This window comes from Manis pentadactyla, chromosome 5, assembly GCF_030020395.1.
Source record: "Manis pentadactyla isolate mManPen7 chromosome 5, mManPen7.hap1, whole genome shotgun sequence".
In the NCBI taxonomy this organism is placed as follows: domain Eukaryota; kingdom Metazoa; phylum Chordata; class Mammalia; order Pholidota; family Manidae; genus Manis; species Manis pentadactyla.
The window spans coordinates 170,599,170-170,613,775 of NC_080023.1; the positions used below are offsets into that span (position 1 = coordinate 170,599,170).

At 46.7% G+C, this 14,606-nt stretch overlaps 1 protein-coding gene and 1 long non-coding RNA gene across 10 annotated transcripts in view; one reads left to right on the forward strand and one right to left on the reverse strand.

Moving 5' to 3' along the window:
- Positions 1 to 14,606, reverse strand: part of ZNF217 (zinc finger protein 217) — a 35,506-nt gene that overhangs the window by 19,347 nt on the left and 1,553 nt on the right. For 2 of the 8 annotated variants that reach the window (XR_008998021.1, XM_036901938.2), the window contains exon 2: positions 7,074 to 7,155. The exons of 1 other annotated variant lie outside the window; for it this stretch is intronic. The gene's annotated coding sequence lies outside the window, so the exon portion shown is untranslated. Of the gene's footprint in view, positions 1 to 2,735; positions 2,866 to 3,224; positions 3,334 to 3,382; positions 3,505 to 3,709; positions 3,867 to 7,073; positions 7,331 to 14,606 lie in introns of those variants that run through there. 5 more of the 8 variants (XR_008998022.1, XR_008998023.1, XR_008998025.1 and 2 more) reach the window with 5 other exon arrangements.
- The window catches only part of LOC118920683 (uncharacterized), a 32,499-nt gene continuing 20,974 nt past the window's right edge, over positions 3,082 to 14,606 (forward strand). The window contains exon 1 of one of the 2 annotated variants that reach the window (XR_008998028.1): positions 3,082 to 3,216. This is a non-coding gene — a long non-coding RNA (uncharacterized LOC118920683). The remainder of the gene's footprint in view (positions 3,217 to 14,606) is intronic. The other variant, XR_005028014.2, reaches the window with a different exon arrangement.

The window sequence follows — 14,606 nt, forward strand, 5'->3', positions numbered from 1 at the left end:
GCTTGAGAACATATAACTAACCACTGTTCAGTATTTTGGCTTCACCTTTCCAATTCATTTGTCGAACATACTGCTGCAGGATTAAACTGAAATAGGCCATTAGAAAGGACCATTTAAAACAAGTCATACCCAGCAACCTCAAAAACCCTAACATACAGGTCCTACCGGCACCCATGATGAGCAAATTAGAGATGAACAATCTAAACTGAGTATTTTTTCTGAGCAAGGGGAAACAAAGTTTCATGTAAAACATAAAGATGGGCTAGCCACTTGTGGCCTTTGGAGAGTCAGAGACAAGTGTGTCTTTTTTTTTCTTTAAAGTAGTAAATTGTAGGCAGTCAAGAGTCATTAAAACTACTCAGAAGTTCTTATTAACCAGTATCATGTTTGCGACAACGGGGAGAAAAGAATGTAATTTTATGAAGTGGGAAAACAGCACATCTTTTGGGACCCCTGAGGCTCTAATCAAGCGTCTCAGAATTAAGAGTGCTCCAGGGCTGGGAAAAGGCAACCCTGCTGTGGCAAAAACATGCCATTTCATCATCAACGTTCAGAGAGAAAAGCGATTATCTAAAACGAGGAGATAGAGGGACTCTGTCCTTGCCAGGCCATTACGTTCCCTAATTATTTCATCAGTTTGTAAGTGACTTGATGATGAAGTCTTATTTTCAGATTTCCTCTGTAAAAAGCCCACTGGAAGGGAAACCGGCTGCTGCCATTCCTCAAGTCCCACTGCTGAAAATGGAGGATTACAAAGAGAATGCAAATCTACCTCCACCTTAAAAGTAAAGCAAAGTCAAAACCTTTGCTCCTCCTCCTTCCTCCCCTACTACCTGGGGGGTGGGGGGTGGGGTGGGAAACAAAGCTGTCTGATTCTTCAGGGTGAAGGGGGAAAATATTATCTACAAATTTTATCTAAGCAGTGTATTCGTTCCTTTCTTTTTTTTTTTGATTAAGAAGTGAAAGGAATAATATGAACCCAAGACAACTGCTAAACTTTGACCTCGCAAGTTATTTAAAAACAGCAAAGGTCAAACTTCATTGTGTTAGGTGTGAAGATAAAAGGATTGGAAGAAGTTGGACACTAAAGAGAAGGATATGTCCTTCATCTTCTAGAAAAGTCATCTTTCCCCCACTTCCTCCTCCAGCATGCAAATCAATGTGCTGCTCTGAAGCAGCAGCCTCGCTCTCCTCACAATTCATTAAAATTCCAAATCAGAATAACCCTATTCTAACAAGCCACATACATTATAAAACTGTCTTGTAGCTACTGACAACTGAGTTTTTAAATAAACCACGGCCTCTTGAATTTGGTAACTTATGTATCTGCTTTAAAATGGTAGCATTTGGGGTAGAGGAGGTGGACTTCGACTAAAAACACCAGGACTGATTACACACACACATAGGTACAGTCTACTACAGTCTTTGGAATACTGAACAAAACAGTATCTAAAATAAATATGACTTCTCAGAAAAAGTCATCTACCATTAAGGACACACCTTAAAAGTTCTCAGCACACATTAACTAAGCAAGCACAAACTAGTGGTTTGACTTCTATTTTTTCAGACAAAAAGCAATTAGGTTATTACTGCACTTGTCACTACAGACATGAGGCTTTTGAGAAACTCTACTCAATCTCAAAGTATTATAAAATTTAGCATTTTGAGTCTTATTTTTATATCAATCAAGGCAGTCCATCCACTCCAGGAAGGGGGAGGTGGGGGGGGGAGTACAGTGAAAGACCATCTTAAATGTACTTCTTGACACACACAAAGAGAAGGTGAAAGGCCTGAGAAGACCCCTACCTAGTGGCCAGGCCTGGCGGGCAGCTGCTGTTACCCTGCCTTTTCTTTTATTGAGCTTAATCTCATGTCAACTCATTCAACCAACTCAAAAGCAATGAAGACATAATTGAATCAACCTGAACTAAATCAGACCTAGGCTTCTTAAAACATACAGCTTAATGGTTCCAAACGACCTAGCAAACTAGGAAGCCAGCTAAGGCTGTAGTATGCCCGGTGGCCAATACACGACCCCGACTTGGCCAGAGGACCACTGCAACCGGTCAGGAATGTCCAAGCCCTATAGGCTGATTCCAAAAGATAAACTGAGGCTCAAGGAATTTCAAAACGGTACACGCCAAAGCCTCAAACTCTAAAGTGGCTATCCTTTCCTTGGGAAAGCAAGAAACAGAAAGAGAAAAAACAAAGTTTCTGCTGCTCCAAGCGTAAACGGGCCACTAGGGTCCCAGAGGTGGCCACTTTCCTGCCCCAGTTGCCAAGCCTTGCGGGAAAACTCCCCGCCCGCCCAGGACCGCGGCCTCGAGTCCGCGGGCTCTCCCCTGCCTCCCAGAGGGTCCCCACTGCCCGGTTCCGCTCCGGGGGCAGGTACCCCGCGACCCCGCAGGCCGCCCTCCCATAGCGAGGCCGCTACCCCCCACCCCGTCCTGCTCGCACTTCGGGGCCAGATCAAGAGTGAAGTGGGCTCTACATCTGAAACCGCGCGGTTTCGCCACTCAGCGCCTCCTGGCAGAAACTTCCCTTTTAAAAAAAAGAAACACTTTCAAGCTAACGTTTCAATCCCTCCTGCCCTTTCGAGTTCCTAGTCCGCCTTCCAGCTGGCTTTGGGTCGGCCGTGAGAACTGACTTAGAAATATACCCTTCAAGCGTTTAAGGGCTATTTTAAAAGTTTTTCAAACATCCCTAAGATTACAGGGGAGAAAAAAAGTCACCACCTTATCACACACATCCCGGAAACGGAGCCCCTGCACCGCCTGCTCGGATGGGTAGAGCCTGAGACTCGAGGATGGATTTGGGGCGCCCGGGGGGCGGCGGGGTCCGCGGGGAGGCTGCGCCCCTCCCCCGGCCCCTGTAGACGCGCCCTCCGCCCGGCCCGGGTTGACGGTCCCGGCCATTGTCCGATGGGGACGCCAGTTAGGACGCATTGTTTTGGCTGCTCCCCACTCGCCCCGGCCCCTCCCAGGCCATCGCAGGATACCCGCGCGGCCCCCCGCCCCCTCGCTCGCCCCCTGCGGCCGGGCAGGCGAGCGGGACGACCTGCCGGGCCGAGCCTCCCAACTTTTCCGGAACAGCCCCCCGCCACCCGCCCACGCACTCAGCTCGGCGCCCTCCGGCCAACCCCGCGGCCCCCACCCAGAGGAGGGGACTCCCTGCCCGGCCACCTCGACTGTCGCCAGAATGAGTGTGATAGACACGGTACGCACCGGGGGCTGGCCCGGCGCCCCCCGCCGGCGGGACGCTCTGCAGCGCTGGGGAGAGGGCGGGGGCGCGGCAAGGAGCGCGGAGACTCGGGCGCGGGCTTGGGGGCCGGAGGCAGCGCGGAGCCCCAGGCCCCGCAGGGCGGGGGGCGCGCCCCTTTTACCTGCGGCTCCGGCTGCTCGGCCATCTCCTCGCTCGGCCGCGGCCGGGCTGAACCGACACCACCCGAGCGAGCCGAGGTTTGAATGAGGAGGGCGCCGGCGAGCAGGGGAGGGGGCGGGGAGGGGAGGCGACGGGGAGTTTCTCTCGGCCTTTTGTGCGGACACCTCCCGGATTCCGCGTCCGCACCGGCCCCCCAGAAGAGATGGGGGCCACTAGGCGAGAGGCCAGGCTATCTCCCAGGGCTCCCCGGAGTCCCGCGCCTGGAAGCCCCCCAGAGGGAGCGCCCCCCACCCCCACCCCGCCCGGAGGATTTGGGGGCCGGGCTCACCTCGGGTGCGGGGCTAAGGTGAGCGGGGTGGGAGTGCGCATGGGGGCAAAGGCGCGGGCGCCCCCTACTCGTCCGCGCCGGGACAGTGCAGGCGCGGCGGGGGGGTCCCTAGAGCCGCCGGGGCGCAGCGCGTCCGGCGCTGGGGGACTGTTCGGTCAGAAAGTGCTCAGGGAGCAGCTGTTGCGCCCTCCCTCGGCTCCGTCGCTTAGCGACGCCCCGCCTCCTGCCTACACCGGCCGTAAGGCCCCGCCCCTTAGGCCCCGCCCGCGCTCACGTGATCCGCGCAGGCGCGCCCCCGCTCCGCCCACCGCCATTGGCTCCGCCTCCGGGGCGCGAGCGAGCACACGAGCGCGCGCACTCCCATTCTTGTTCCTTGATTCCCGCGCACGCACGCGCCTTTCGTCGTCCCCGCCTCCCTCCCGCCGGCTAAACGTGGCGCGCGCCCGGCCGTTGCAGTGACAGGTATGCGGGGAGGGGGCCGCGAAGGCAGCGCGCAGGCGCAGGCCCAGGACCCGGCCTCGCCGCCTCCTCCCCCACCGCAAGGTGTGCCCAGGCGAGGGGAGGGGCTGGTAGCCCGAACTCCTGGGTCACCGAGAATTACCTACAAACAAAAAGCCTTGCACCCGTTCGTACGGGTTAGAGGGCACCCGTGCGCAAACGATACTTTTTCAAATCCAGTATGAGGAAGGTCGGTGAGATAAGATGATTAAAATGTTCTTAATTAGTATCCTCAGAAATCTTTCCTTTAATTGTTTTCCTGAAAGGGTTGGCCTTGCGCTGCTACTATAATAACTTGAGATTTCTGAACTTGGCCTGGGCTCCAAGAAGCCACTTGGCTTTGATGGACAGAAATACACGGGGTTAAAACCTTGCTTAAACTGGCGACAAAAAAAAAAAAACTTGCCCCCTCCTCCCCATGCCCAACTCGTTTTAAAGGTTTCCCAACTGTTCTTTTCCTTGCTCACAAAAAAAGGAAAGGGTATGATTCCGAAGGCGAGTGATAAATCCCCCCATTTTTAGGACGCCCCACAGAGGAACCATAGAAGCAACAATCACACCCAGCAAGTTTTCTGTCTGCCCCAACAAGCAAACGAATTCAAGTGTACCCAAAATGGAAAATTTTTAAACATATTAAGGAAGGCACTTGAAAGTATACATTTAATAAATCGGAGGGGAGGAGGAGGAAGCACTACCCAAATGCCCCGCTGGTGAGCAATGAAGTCCTTAATAAATAGGAAATGGAATCTGAGAGACAGCTTCCTAGCAAAGGGGAAGAACTTGCCAAGTGTGATATTTTGCTGTCATTCTATACATAACTACTAACCCTACATATGGTCTGGCTAGTCTTTTCTTAAAAGGAAGTGAACCAATTACTTACACTTAATTAATTAGCAGTGCCAGATGTAAATTCTTAGACCAGAACTCTTTCTTCAGTCACTCTAGTACACTGATATTGATCACTTCTACTACCAGGGTTCCTGCTCTCAGGGAAGATAAATACCTTCCTTTAAACCATTTCTCAAAGCCTTATAGTCACATCTTAAAATACAGATATGTTCTTCATCAACAAAAAACTTCATTTAACTTATAAAAACAAATGACTTGAAGCGCTGCAACAAAACAAAAGAAACTCAGAGCAAGTGGAACCAGGTTATCTTAACATAAGTGTAGCCTCACTCTACATGTTAATGGATAACCTTTGAACTCTGAAACCTTGAATGCCGTAAACACAATAGCACTGATAGTTAAAAATCCTAGCGTCAAAATTGAGCAGAAAGAGAAGTCCAAACTTTTCAGGAGTAACAGGGAAACAATCCAATGTTTTGACAAATAATCGTTTCACTAAGAACAATGAGTGTCCTGGCTCTCAGACCTTGTTGCTACCGAATTATTTTCTGAGCAGAAACGGTTGTGCTTTTCTCTGTGCCCTCACAAAGCTGCTACTTTGTTAGGATAAAAGCATCATATGGTTTGTTAGTTACTCTCTCCTCGCCCCCCCCCAAAAAAACCCTTACAGTGTTGTAACTATTAAAATTGAAAGGTAATTGTACTAACTGATCTGTCTGCTAAGAGTTTTACATGTGATCCTTATGTTTGAGCAAAGAATTACAAAGAACCTTATTCCTGGAGATGTGCCAACAAAACTGGGAAATCATTGCAAAATTCTGCCAGTGGCTGAGTGCTGGGTTGCAAACACGTATACAGTGTTCTCAGATGGACTTATTAAAGAGTGATCTGAATTCGCTCTAAGGGCGTCTGTGAGTCACATTCTGCCCTTAGAATGTGGAGACGTGAGGTTTATTTGGAAAGTGCGTCCAGTTAATTAAAAGTGGAAACTCCAAAAGTAGCAGGAGAACACTAGGAATATTTGGTTTTGTAATAAAATCTAAGAACTCCTATTATTCTCTTGAAATGAAAACTGAAAATCGAACGTTGGTCTTCGTGTCCTTAGCTCCACCCACACGTATTCCCGTTGTGCCGTCCTCCCCCCAACCCCCAGCCAGGCTATCTCTGAAGGAGACAGGTGCTGCAGAGGCAGGCAACACAAACAAAGAATAGAAGCAGAAACGTCCTTCCAAATGTGAGCTGATGCCCAGCACATGTTACCAGGGAAAGAGCGAAGAAAGCCCCACTTCACCTCTGTTTAATGCGACAAACATCAGCTACACCTCATTTTTCACAATTATCCAAACCAGACCAGGCCTCCTTAAGATCTATTTCCCAATGTACACCTATAAAATCGCACCATTATCTCTGATTTTGTCCTAGTGATATGAGACCTCTTCTTTTAGCTAACTTCTGATTTTCTCTCCAGATCCTGTCTGCCATCGCGTTCTCAGATCTAACAACAAAAAAAACGCTACTAATTTGCTATATTTAACATTTATTGGAATCATCTTTTGAGACTTAGCCTTAATTAGAAGATCAGAATGCAGTATGATCTTCTTATTTCACAAGTATTTATTTTACTATGGAACTATTACAGAAAAACAATTTGGAAACTGTATGTAAATCCATGGGGCTGAAATGCAGCCAACATAGATACTCAACTTCAAAGAATTCAGTGTTCAGAGCAGGAAAACCTGAAAAACTGCAGTGAGGAGTTAGCAGGAAAAGAAAATGAAGAAGTTAGGTAAACCTGCCAGCTTTTGCAAACTACAAAGGACATTTGAGAAGGAAACGGGGACAGCCCTTTAACACGACTGAATGCACTAAATTAAGTAGGGATCACCAACAGCTCCAGGGAACGCGCACTCCGCTCTTTTCTATTAAGTTTCCCCATCCCACTCAAGTCATTTCAAATTGTTAAACCCTCTATAAAACATCACAATAATATGAATAAACAATAAATAGCAGAAATTACCTTTCAGAAGCGGAGGCGGTGCGTACAACCCGGAGACGCTCTCTCTCTCCGAGTTTGCCAGTCCACCTGGCTCGCAACAATACTGGAAGAGAAGTGATTGCTGTTTTTTACAAGCAAACCAAAATGGGAGGGGCCACGAATAAGGCTCTACTTAAATAGACGTTTAGATAATCCCAACCTGATTAAATTAATCAATCTCAATAACGTGCGAAGAACGTGGTTCACTTTCAACTCTATTTGTCCCGTGGTCAGGTTTGATGAGTGCCCTCCCCTCCTTTGCCAGAGCAACTTTTGTCTCCCTCTAATGTTCTGGACGGTTTTCCAAGGTTGACTTCGCTCAAAGTGTAAATGTAAACTCTCCTTAAAAATCACATGGGTCCCATAACGCGCAGAGCACCTCTTTAAAGCGGCGTGCTCTCGCCTGATATTCCAAATGAGGAGCTCTGGGATGAGAGGAGGCCATGGAAGATGAAGTTAACCAACATTCATTGAAATCCGATTCCCATCATCATCTCAATAAATGGAACCATCTTCCATCCACCCATGCAGGCCAAAACGTAGCAGAAGTCAAACTATGGTATTTCATCTCCACCCGCACATACACATTTAATCCATCAGCAAGCCCTGTAATTTCTCTCGTAGTATATATCCTCTTATCCTCACCTCTAACACAAACCTACTGTGCAGCACCAGACCTCTTAACTCTCTCCTCCAAATATACTGAGTGCGCCAGGCTTCTCCCAGCCTCTTCCTTTTTAGTTTGAAGTTTGAAATTTTGAAATCTGCCATAATACATTCTCTACCCATAGCCCAGGAGATCTTTGTGTAAACCAGATTGTGTCATCTCCCTGCTTAGTGGCTTCCTCTGGCCTCAGGAAAGAAGACACTCCAGGGCTCCCCTCACTGGCCCTGTGGGTCTTGCCCCTGCCTAACAGTCCTGCCTCTATCTTGGCAAACCCTTCACCACGTGGGGTCCTAAGCTTCAGCCATTAGGCCTTTTTCTCCGGCCCAGGGCCTTCAGATTTAGGATTGCCTTTGCCTAACCCTCTCTTCCCAGTCCTTCAACAGTCCCACCTCATGAAAGCTGAATTAATCCTAGAATATTGTTGAATCTCTCCACCAAAATGATGATGAAGAGGAGGAAGAGGAGGAGGAGGGAGACAGAGAGCAAGAAGAGGAAATAAGTTAAAGGTTCTCACAAGGAAAATAATTGTGACTATGTGGTGCTGGATGTTAACTAAACATACAGTGCTAATCATTTGCCATATATGTACATATATCAGATCATTGTGCTGTCCACCTTAAACTTACACAGTGTTGTATGTCAGTTATACCTCAATAAGGCGAGAAAAAAATATTTATGTAAACAAACACTTATGTTTACATAAGACTTTCTGGAGAATTCAGTGAGACACACCGCAGAGCTGTAAGGGCAGAGTTCCGGGGGGCTTGGCACTGGGCTGTGTTTTGGGGGAGAGGGCTTACAGTGAAAACAGCCCAGGCCTTGCCCCTTTAGAGCTTATCTTCTCGAGGAGACAGACAACATACGGATCGTTCCATTGGCCACACAGATCACTGGAGAGGAGAAGATGCCTGCTGTTTTAGATTGGGGCTCCCTGAGGAGCAGAGACACCCCCAGGAAGTCAGGTGCCAAGGCACATTGAAACGGGGCACAGAATGAGGAGGCGCAGCGCAGAAGGGAGGTGGTTTGAGGCCAGAAAGTCCGGCCCAGCGAGTGAGGACGGCGAGCTAGGGAATAAGGTGGGACCTTGTGAGGACAGTGACAAGGGCTGGCTTTTGACTGGTTTGGGTAGGTGTCCTCAAATCCCCATCGTCCGTTTATTTGCCCCATCTACAGCACTTGATAGAGTGGGTCCCTTCCTCTTTCTTAGAGCACTTTTTCCCGGGGGCTCCACATTCTCCCGTCGTCCCTCGGCAGTGCCTCCTCAGTCCCCTCTGCTGGGTCTTTCTCCTTTCCCTGACCTCCAGGCGTTGAAGTGCCCCAGGACCCAAAGCTGGCACCTTGTCTCCTTTCTCATTCATTCCCTAGGTGATTTCATCCAGTCCAAAGGTTCAAAATACCATCTGCATGCTGAGGGCTCCTCCATTTATTTATTTCCCACCCAGACCTCTCTCCTCAATTCCCATATATTTCCAGCTGCCTGCTCCCATCTCCATTTAGATGTCCAGTAATGAAATTCCAGATTTCACTTTCAGATCTTGAATCCTCCACCACTGGATAGTCAATATCATGGAATTAGATGAAACTCTTGGGGAAGTACATGGAGGTAGAAAAGAAAGAGTGGGTAGAGAGGTGGGTTGGCCTCTGACACTGGATCATCTATCCCCAGATACCTGCCAGGTACCCCCAAAACTCAGACCCAGGCAGCTATATCTTACACATTACAGTAATTATTCATTCCCACCTGTCCTCCTGCCACTATCAGTCCATAAAAATAGTTGACACCGTGTCTTGTTCTCAGACGCATCTCCAAGTCTTAGCATGACGTCTGCCTACAGCAGTGATCAACGAGTGGGTCCAAAACAAATACATATAGAAATGAATAGTAACATAACATGCCTCAGCCCCAGTGAGTTCCAGCGGAAGGAAACTGAAATTAGGGTCTTCAGGCCAGTCACTGGAGTCATAGCTAGTCCATCTCAGTAAATGGAACCATCTTCCATCCACCCATTCAAGCCAAAATGTAGCAGAAGTCAAACGATGGTATTTCAACTCCACCCCCACTCAGTTTCCTTGTCTGTAACCTCTACTCGGCCTGCCCCATGGGACGGTTGGGTAGCCCTGTGTCATATTACATTGGGGATGCTCCGTGTTGTACAACAGTAAAAAGTGTTTATGACGTCTCTGATCCTGGATACAGAGTATCATCAACTGCACAAAGGGCACTGCTTCTGTGAAGGGCTCATCTGCAGCACACCTTGTGCTCTCTCCCAGCCCCCGGGTGACATTTACACTAGACCTGAAACCCGAGAGGCTCTGCCTTTGCCGGGAAGAACGTTCAGAGTCCTTGGCCTCACTTTGCAACTTTTCCTTCCCTCTGTCCCTTTTGGATGGGACAAATCTTACGTTCTTTTTACGTTTTGGTTGGAATCAGACTGTTAACTCCATCAAGGGCAGGGACTTGCCAAACTCACACCCAGACTTGCCTCCCGCCTTTCTGTGCCTTGGGATGCGTTGGGTGGACGAGAGCACAGACAGTTCAAACACATCCTAGGCCAAAAGCAGGGCCTGCAGGCTGAGAGGCTGGCTGATAAGCAGGAGCATTTTTTGAGTCCCCAGTGTGATTCTCACTCTGTAACTCTCAATCCTCCTAACGACCCTGTGAGGTAGAGCTTACATTTTTCTCTGTTTTTAAGGAAGAGCCTTGGCACAGAGGGATGAAGCAGCTCTCCTAAGGTCCACTGGTAATGGGCAGCAGGGCTGGGAGCCTAAATCCAGCATCTGCATCTACAGCCTTTGTCCTAGTCCAAAGACGTATGGCCTCCCTCACATGCCGTCCCTGACCCAGGTCTCCAACCTCAGCTCCTGTCCCCTGCCCCCAGGCCCCGCCATTCTCTGTCCTGGGCAGACACTGGCCAAGCCTCATCCCCACACCTTACAGGTGTATCCCTAGGCCCTTGAACCATGCCTAGCACTTTGTAGATGCTCATTAAATACTGGAGGAAAAAAAAGAGTAAATGGACACTGGGTGCCAGGAACTTTATACATCCACTATCTCATTACATTCTCCTAGTAACGCACTGAAACTAATAGTAATACATTTAGTCTTGCTTTAAATGTGGAAAGATTAAATATTCATTCAACCAACAGGAAGCCCACCTATACAATGTTCTGTGCCTGGCATTTTTTCCACATGCCAGGGATACAACTATAAGAAAACTCTGTTTACAGAGCTACCATTCTAGCAGGAATGCAGACAAGCCCATCTCTGTCACACTGAACTTTTCAAAAGCCACATGGATCTTTTCAGAAGTCCAATCTAATTACATCAGGGCCCTGTCTAAAACTCCGTATGTATAACAAAAGAAAAAGAAAAATTCCTAACAACATGGCTAGCAGGATTTGGGGTCTTGTTCCAAGAACACTGGGATGCCACTGCAAGGAGGTGGCAGTAAACCTGAACAAGAGGTTATCTCCTGGAAGATCTCCTGGTTAGCAAAGAGGACACGGCCGACTTTAAGAAGCTTCAGTCCTTTTTCGTCCTCTCCTTGGGCTGCAGGTCTGACCATACTCAGAGCTGTCCCCAGTAAGCGCACCTGGCAGTGGACTGGCTGTAATCTTATCAGTCTCCACTCAGCATTAGTTACTAGTGCCTTTTCTTTAAAAAGAGGAAACTGAGGCTCAGCATGGTTAGGTAGCCTCCCTGAGGTCAATACTGAGGCCAACGGGCCATCTGACCCAAACATCAAACCCCAGCTCTGTCACCAACCTAAATTTCCTCACTTGTAAAAATCTACACTGATGCGCGTTTCTGGATACTCTATTTACTGAATGTTCTCTGGTCAGCCACATGTGGCTCTGGGACAAGGTTGAAACCTCCTCACCCAACATTCCTCCCCTCCCCCCATTCTGGGACAGCAATATCTCACTTGGTTGCCCCAGGGCCAGTCCCCTCCCACCTCAGGCACTCCCTTGCGTTCTTGGTGTACCTGTGGACACGGCTGTCTTCCCCAAGCCTGCAAAGCGCCCTTGAAGGTAGGAGGAAGGGTCGTGCAAATTTATATTCCAACAGCAATTAGCACAGTGCTTTCTGCACAGAGCTGAGAGTCAACAAATATTTGTAAAATGAAATCGTCCTAGAATGGGTCTCAATCTTCCATGCCTTTCTTTACATTGCTCCTCAAAGCTAATCAGTGTAAATTAGTAAATTTTGCAGATCCTATCATCCCAAAAATCTCTCAGATTCACCCTTTCCCGTCTATTCCCACCATCCTTGTTTCTTGTTTCCTTCTGATCTTTGTAATAATCTCGTAACAGGTCCTCCTTCAACTCTCTTCTTCCTAGCCCAGAACACTTTTTCCACAAACCCTCAAATAATCATCCTGCTACTCCCCTGTGCAAAATTCTCCAATTTTACCAAAATAAGTCATAGTTCCCTGTCTTTTAAGATGCAGAACTACACCAGGGCCCCAGCCAACCTTTCAGCCAAATTCATTCCATAAATATTTACTGACCACTCCTTTGTCCCAGGCACTTAGCTGGGTCATAATTAAAGAGTGAGGTACAAAACAATTTGAATTCCTGCCCTTGTGGAGCTTATATGTTAATAGTTAATAGGAGAAATAGTAAACAAATGAAAGCACAACAAAATAAATAAGCATAATTATAGTACCTACTCTAGAGAAATAAGCACTCAGGTGCACCAAGAAACCTATACAAGGATGTTCTTAGCAGCATTGTTTATAACTGTGAAAAATTAGAAACAAACTACATATTCATCAAAAGGAAAATGGCCACATGAACTGTGGATATCCAAATTTAAGACTATAGATAGCCACTGAAAAAAATGTAGTACCACATGTACTCATATGCTAGATCACCAAGGCCTTGTCGGGTAAAAAAGAAATAAAGCCACAAAAAAAACAGGCCATTTTTGTTTAAAAATGCATGGACAATTATATAGTCTCTAAAGGAAATAAAATTTCTCTAGAGAAATTTTCTTTAAAAATTCCTTTAAAAATTTCCTTAAAGGAAATTTCAAAATTGTATGTGTATATAATATAGATGTATCATATACAACATTTATACATACAGACCATAGAAATATATATGATTTTGCAATATATACAAATATTCAATCATTATGCTGTACATCTGAAACTAATATATCAATTATATATCAATCAATTAATATATGAATAAAAGTTGGTTAGTTCTCAAATGTGGGCAAGGATCGAGGACAGTTTGGTGGCAGCTAATATGTTCATCCTTTTTACATGTAGAACATATTCCTATATAACAAAAGATTCATTGCCTGCGAACACAGAATTCCAAGCTGCGTTAAATACCATGAGAAAAAATGAGAATAAAATGTTTAGTATTTCCATATTTTGCTTTTGGATCAACATTTGATAATCTATTCTCTACTTACCCATCTCCTTGCTGTGCCCACTTCCTGTCCCACCTCCACTTTGAATCTCCCCAAATCCACATGCCATGTATGTGGGAAATCAACCTGGAGCCATTCTGGCCAGCCCCTAGGTCCACTCCAAATGCCACCACTGTCTCTTTGTTCAGTCACTCTCTTTATGACATATGCTGGCTTAAGCCTAGTCATGTGGGTTTGTCCACCTGATAGGCTCCCCAAAGGGAAGGTCAGTTTCCTCCATGTCAGGGCACAGCAGCCACCTGCAAAAAGTGTCTGCACTATTTCGCTGTTCTGTTTAACTAAATAAATACCCTCTCTGGTTCTTTCACTCATTCATTCACTTTTACACAACAAATTTTATTAAGCATGTACTATGTACCAGGCACTGTTCTAGTTGCTGGGAATGCAACAAGAAAGTAAACCAGTCAAAATGCCTATCCTCCTTCATGTAATTGTAGATTAATGATATCAAAATTAAAAATTTTTTTAAATTAAAAAATTAAAAAAAAATGCCTATCTTCAAGAAGTTAATGCTTAATATTATGCAGTAGTAGATGATAAGTACTATGGAGAAAAATAAGGCATAGAGGCCGGAAAATGGAGTGGGGCAGTGGGGTGGTATTAAATAGGCTAGTCGGGGAAAACTTCACAGGTAGAGACATCTGAGTAAAGGTCCTACGGTGGGAGCCATGTGGAGTTCTGGGTAAAGCGCATTCCAGGTTAAAGGACTGACATGCAGAGACCTTGGTGCAGTGTGCCCAGTGTCTTAAGGAACTGCCAGGAAGCCATCGTGGCTGGCTTGGAGCAATGAGAGGAGACAAGTGAGAAAATCAGAATGGAGGAGGTGCACAGTGATTACGTGGGGCCTTTTAGGCATTATAAAGACTGGATTTTATTTTGAATGAATCTGAGAGCCACTCAGTGGTGTGACCAGAGGAATTGTATCAAGGGGCTTATTAAGCAGACTGATAAAACCAAAATGTAGAGTCTCCTTTGCTGAAATCACTCAGATATTTAAGTGAGTCCATTATGTTCAGGTTACTTTTACAACAGGGATGATAGTAACAGTAAGAAGAGATGAGAAAAAGGATAACAGAGGAAAAATAAAACAACTTATTGAGCCCCACCTGGTGCCAGAGTCTTAGCGCCACAGCTGAGTTATCCAATCGTGGGGTTATTTCATCCTTCTGCTAACCTGTACTCTGAAATCCATTTGGCAGATGAGGAAACTGTAGCCATCAGACTTAAGAATTCTCTAACTTACCTGAGGTTCTACAACAAGAATAAAGTGGAATTCTAGCACAAACTAATTCCAAAACCCATGCTGACTCATGCCATTCTTTTTTGTCCAAAGTGGTTAACCTCGCCTTTAAGAGAATAGGGAATAATAATAGCCATCACTGATTAAGTACTTAGACGCCAA